The sequence below is a fragment of the Mastomys coucha genome, unplaced genomic scaffold, assembly GCF_008632895.1.
Source record: "Mastomys coucha isolate ucsf_1 unplaced genomic scaffold, UCSF_Mcou_1 pScaffold17, whole genome shotgun sequence".
In the NCBI taxonomy this organism is placed as follows: Eukaryota; Metazoa; Chordata; class Mammalia; order Rodentia; family Muridae; genus Mastomys; species Mastomys coucha.
In genome coordinates, this window is record NW_022196899.1 from 14,740,478 (window position 1) to 14,746,406 (window position 5,929).

Genomic DNA, 5,929 nt, shown 5'->3' on the forward strand with positions numbered 1-5,929 from the left:
TTTCTTCTGATTTTTCATTCATTCCCTCCCTCCTTCCACAAGGGTCCAGAAGATGAATAACAATACACATGTTCCATACCTTCAAAAAACCCAAGACCGAGGGCACACAGAAATTAGTTATATATGTTATGAAGGTACAAGCTAATGTATGGGAGAGAGAGAGAGAGAGAGAGAGAGAGAGAGAGAGAGAGAGAGAGAAAGAGAGAGAGAGAGAAAGCAGTCATAGAAGATGAGGGATATTGTTGTGGGCTAGTCAGTGGCCCTGAGGGACCTTAGTTGTGAAAAGAGCTGTTTTGTTTTGATGTCCTGTTTCAGAGAGTTGCTGTCTCATAAGCTTGAGATGGCCTATGATAAGTTTTCCATGGCTCTTGGTTTCCATCTTCATGTACAGCAAGAATGAACAGTGGTATTATATGGACAGGGAGAGGGTTGGGGGAACTATAAAAACATTTTTCCTCTGATTTTCCCACATCTCATATTGGAGACTGAAAATGAGGTCTTTGTTGGCGACATATTTTCTTAAAGTTAGTATTATGCTGTAGAGACAGGACCACTTTTCCTAAGACAGGCTGCCTGTCCAAAGCTCTTTGTCCTAATAGAACAAAATTTTCTAAATTTTACCTTTAGTTTCCTAAAAAGAAGATTTGGAATATACTCCTAAGCTGAGATATGGTTCTTTGATAGGTTTTTAATAAAATAGTTCCACCTACTCATGTCTTTATTATTCATCTTTTTGAAGGGGGTTTCAGTTAAGAGGGAAGATAAAGCATTTTCAAGATCAATGGTGGTTAAATGGAATGCCACATGTCAAAATTGAGGATGTCTGTATCTTTCAACTTTATTTTGCTGCCCATGCAGGCAAAAATGAGTTATATAGTTCCTGACCTTATTGAGGGCATACTATACCAGAAAGTCATGAGTAAACACAAGTATTATGAAGAAGGAGATAAGAATCTTTGACCATAGCACATTAAAAATACAGGGAAATTGATTCAAGAGTTAATGTGAATTTGAGTAGTATGTAGAAAAGGTAATTTAGGAATGATGTAGTTCAGACATTAAGGGGGGGAAAAAGCTGCTCCCACACTTGACAGAGGGCAAAACTCTACATTAAGCCCTCACAGTGTCTTTAATTCTGATGTGTATGAAGCGACAAGCTGGCTCATAAATGACCACTTGGTATTTTAAAAGGTGTGCTGAGGGCCCAGGGAGGTATTTTGATTGGTATAGTGTTTGTTTTTCAAGCATGAAGAACCAAGCAAGTTTGGTTCCCAGAATGCACTTCTAAGGACAGTCCAGGTGTTGTGGAGCACAATTAAAATCTGGGAATTGGGGAAGTTGAGACAAACTGGCTAATTGCCAGCCAGTTTAGGCCATTACTTAGTGTGAAGTCCAGACCATTGTAAAGCTTTATCTTAATAATAATAACAACAGGTCTAAGGCAGGACCAGCCAGGAGAGCTCAGGTTGCAGAAGCTGCAGAGCAGCTGGGACAGGGTCCTTCCTGCTTCCATCTGCACCCAGGAGCTGGAGCTGATCCCAAGCCCTCTGTGCACAGGTCCTGCCAGGACAGGGTTGGTGTTCCAGGAGTGCTGACACAGGCTTACAGGCCCACAGGAGGGACAAGCTCACACTGGAGGCAGCAAGACCAACTAACACCAAAGATAACCAGATGGCAAAAGGCAAGCACAAGAACCTTGCCAACAGAAACCAAGGCTACATGACCTCATCAGAACCCAGTTCTCCCACAACAGCAAGTCCTGGATACACCAACACACTGGAAAAGTATGATTTGGATTTAAAAATCAATTCTCATGATGCTGATAGAGGACTTTAAGAAAGACATAAATAACTTCCTTAAAGAAATATAGGAGAACACAGGTAAACAGGTAGAAGCCCTTAAAGAGGAAACACAAAAATCCCTTAAGGAATTACAGGAAAGCACAACCAAACAGGTAACGGAATCTAAAAAAAAACCATACAGGATCTAAAAGTGGAAACAATTAAAAAATCACAAAAATAGACAACTCTGGATATAGAAAACCTAGGAAAGAAGTCAGGAGCCATAGATGCAAGCATCACCAACAGAGTACCAGAGATAGAAGAGAGAATCTCAGGGACAGAAGATACCATAGAAAACATTGACACAACAGTCAAGGAAAACGCAAAATGCAAAAAGCTCCCAACCCAAAACATCCAGGAAATTCAGGCCACAATGAAGAGACCAAACCTAAGGATAATAGGGATAGAAGAGACTGAAGATTCCCAACTTAAAGGGCCAGTAAGTAGCTTCAACAAATTATAGTAGACAACTTCCTTAACCTAAAGAAAGAGATGCTCATGAACATCAAGAAGCCTACAGAACTCCTAATAGTTTGGACCAGAGAAGAAATTCATCCTGTCACATAATAATCCAAAAACCAAATGCACAAAACAAAGGAAGAATATTGAAAGCACAAGGGAAAAGGTCAAGTAACATATAAAGGCAGACCTATCAAATTATACCAGACTTCTCACCAGAGACTATGAATGCCAGAAGATTCTTGACTGATGTCATACAGATCCTAAGAGAACACAAATGCCAGCCCAGGCTACTATACCCAGTAAAACTGTCAATTACCATAGATGGAGAAACGAAAGTATTCCATGACAAAACCAAATTCACATAATATCTTTCCACAAATCCAGCCCTTCAAAGGATAATAAAAGGAAAACCCCAACAAAAGGAGGGAAACTACACCCTAGAAATGGCAAGAAAATAATCTTCTAACAAACAAAAAGAAGATAGCCACATAAGCATAATTCCACCTCTAACAACAAAAAAGAGAAAGCAACAATCACTTTTCCTTAATATCTCTTAACATCAGTGGACTCAATTCCCCAATAAAGATATATAGATTATCAGAGTGGATATGTAAACAGGACCCAACATTTTGCTGCATACAAGAAATCTACCTCAGTGACAAGGACAGGTACTACCTCTGAGTAAAAGGCTGGAAAACAATTTTCCTAAGAAGTGGTCCCAAGAAACAAGCTAGGGTAGCCATTCTCATATCAAATAAAATTGACTTTCAACCTAAAGTTATCAAAAAAAAAAAAGATAAGGAGGGACACTTCATGCTCATCAAAGGTAAAATCTTTAAAGATGAACTCTCAATTCTGGACATCTATGCTCCAAATTCAAGGGCACCCACATTCATAAAAGAAACTTTGCTAAAACTCAAAGCACACTTTGTACCTCACACCATAATTGTGGGAGACTTCAACACTCCACTCTCATCAGTGGACAGATCATGGAAACAGAAAATAAACAGAGACCCAGTGAAACTAACAGAAGTTATGAGACAAATGGATTTAACATATATCTATAGAACATTTTATCCTGAAATCTCAGCACCTCATGGCACCTTCTCCAAAACTGACCATATAATCAGTCACAAATTTGGCCTCAACAGATACAAGAAGATCAAAATTATCCCATGCATCCTATCAGATCAGCATAGACTAAGGCTGGTCTTCAAGTAATAACAAAAACAGCAGAAAGCTCACATACACGTGGAAGCTGAGCAACACTTTATTCAATGATAACTTGGTCAAGGAAGAAATAAAGAAAAAGGTTAGACTTTTTAGAGTTTAATGAATATGAACCTATAGCATAGCCACATTTATGGGACACAATGAAAGCAGTGCTAAGAGGAAAACTCATACCTCTGAGTGAATCCAAAAAAAAATAAAAATAAAAATAAACTACAGAGAGCATAGGTTGACAGCACAACTGAAAACAAATAGACCCAACAAGAAGAAGCAAACAGACTCAAGGGGATTAGAAGGCAGGAAATAATCAAACTCAGGGCTGCAGTCAACCAAATAGAAACAAAAAAGAACTATGCAATTAATCAACCAAACCAGGAGCTGGTTCTTTGAGAAAATCAACAAGATAGATAAACTCTTAGCCAAACTAACCAGAGGGCATGAAGACAGTATCCAAATCAAGAAAATCAATAAATAAGAAGGGAGACATTTCAGTAGAACCTGGGGAAGTCCAAAAAAAACATCAGACCCTACTACAAAAGTCTAAACTCAACAAAACTGGAAAATCTGAATGTAATGGACAATTGTCTAGACAGATATCAGGTACCAAAGTTAAGTCAGAGTTAGATAAATAATGTATAGAGTCTCATAACTCCTAAAGAAATAGAGGAAGTCATTAATAGTCTCCCAACTAAACAAAGTTCAGAACCAGATGGGTTTAGTGCAGAATTCTATAAGAATCATGTTAAGTAACCCAATCACGAAAGAATACACATGGCTTGTACTCACTGATAGTTGGATATCAGCCAAGAAGTTCATAATACCCAAGATACAATTCACAGGCCACATGAATCTCAAGAAGAAGGAAGACCACAGTGTGGATACTTCAGTCCTTCTTAGAAGGGAGATCAAAATACCCATGGGAGGAGATACAGAGACAATGTTTAGGGCAGAAACTGAAGGAAAGGCCATCTAATGACTTTCCTGCCTAGGGATCAATCCCGTATACAGTTACCCAACCCTGATACTATTGTGGATGCCAACAAGTGCTTACTGACAGCAGCCTGTATAGCTGACTCCTGAGAGGCTCTGCCAGTGCCTGACTAATACAGAAGTAGAAGCTCACAACCATCCATTGAACTGAGAACAAAGTCTCCAACAGAGGAGCTAGAGAAAGAATGCAAGAAGCTAAAGGGGTTTGCAGCCCCATAGGAGGAACAATATCAACCAACCAATATCCCCAGAGCTCCCAGGATCTAAAACACCAACCAAAGAGTACACATGGAGGGACCCATGGCCCCAGCTGCATCTGTAGCAGAGGAAGGCCTTGTGAGACATCAAAGAGAGGTGAGGCCCTTGATCTCCTGAAGGCTTGATACCCCAGTGTAGGGGAATGCCAGGACAGGAAAGTAGGAGTGGGTGAGTTAGTGAGCAGGGAGGCGGGGGATGGAATAGGATAGTTTTTGGAGCAGATAAAATTTGCAATGTAAATAAAACATCTAGTAAAAAAATAAAACAATAAAAATGAAGTTACATACACATAAAAAGTAAAATAAGATTCTATCCCTTGAGAAAAAATATAATAATAACAACAAAAAGATGATTCTGTCAGGTTGCATTCTGAACTTCATAGGCATGCCCACACATATGACCCCCCACACACACACAGACACACATATACACAAACATAGAGTGTTGGGTGGGGGATTAGAGACTGAAGCTAGAAAAGCTAGCTGGTCGGAACTACAAAAATTCTGAAGACTATACTTTCAGGGATCATTTCTATAGCTCGTTACTAGAGAAGTTTCTCTGACTGTGTAGAGCACCCGAAACCACGGGGAGGAGACGCAGTAGCGTCCCCTCCTGAGCGTGAAGCCAGCTCTACGTGCTGCTTCAGGGCAGCTGCCTCTTGCCATTGCTGATTGTTCTTCTCTCCTTCGGGAGGGTGAGAGGGAGGGAACGCAGTCTGAGTGGGAAAAAAAAAATTCTGGAACATCGGAGATGGATGCGAACATTTTTTCTTCACGCAGTGGAAAGTCTTAAGCTGTGTATCCAGGCAGGGTGGTCTTTGAATAGCTGAAATTTCTGATGTTCTCAAATAAATAAGTTATTTTATCTAATATATGTTTAGATATCACACTTGAGGGCTGTGTGGGGAGTCCATCCGTGTGAACTTGTGGCTGCATGTGCTTGTTATCTTGTTGCCTAGACTCAGGTCTTCCAAAGAACCCGAATCTCACTCAGGAGCTTCCCATCTCCACTGCCACCTACCTCCACTACTGGAGTTATAGCGACGTCCAGACATTCCTAGATATTTATGAAAGTGTTCAAAACTCAATATCTGCTCTTCATGCTTACCTATTGACTGATCTTGCCCTGAGACAGTTCTTAACCCTTAA

General features: G+C 40.1%; 1 non-coding gene across 1 annotated transcript; it reads left to right on the plus strand.

The window, feature by feature from the left end:
* Window positions 1–5,287: 5,287 nt before the first annotated feature.
* On the plus strand, window positions 5,288–5,505 carry LOC116095165. The gene has a single exon (XR_004120487.1). It is a non-coding gene; the product is annotated as a small nucleolar RNA U3 (small nucleolar RNA).
* Window positions 5,506–5,929: the final 424 nt, after the last annotated feature.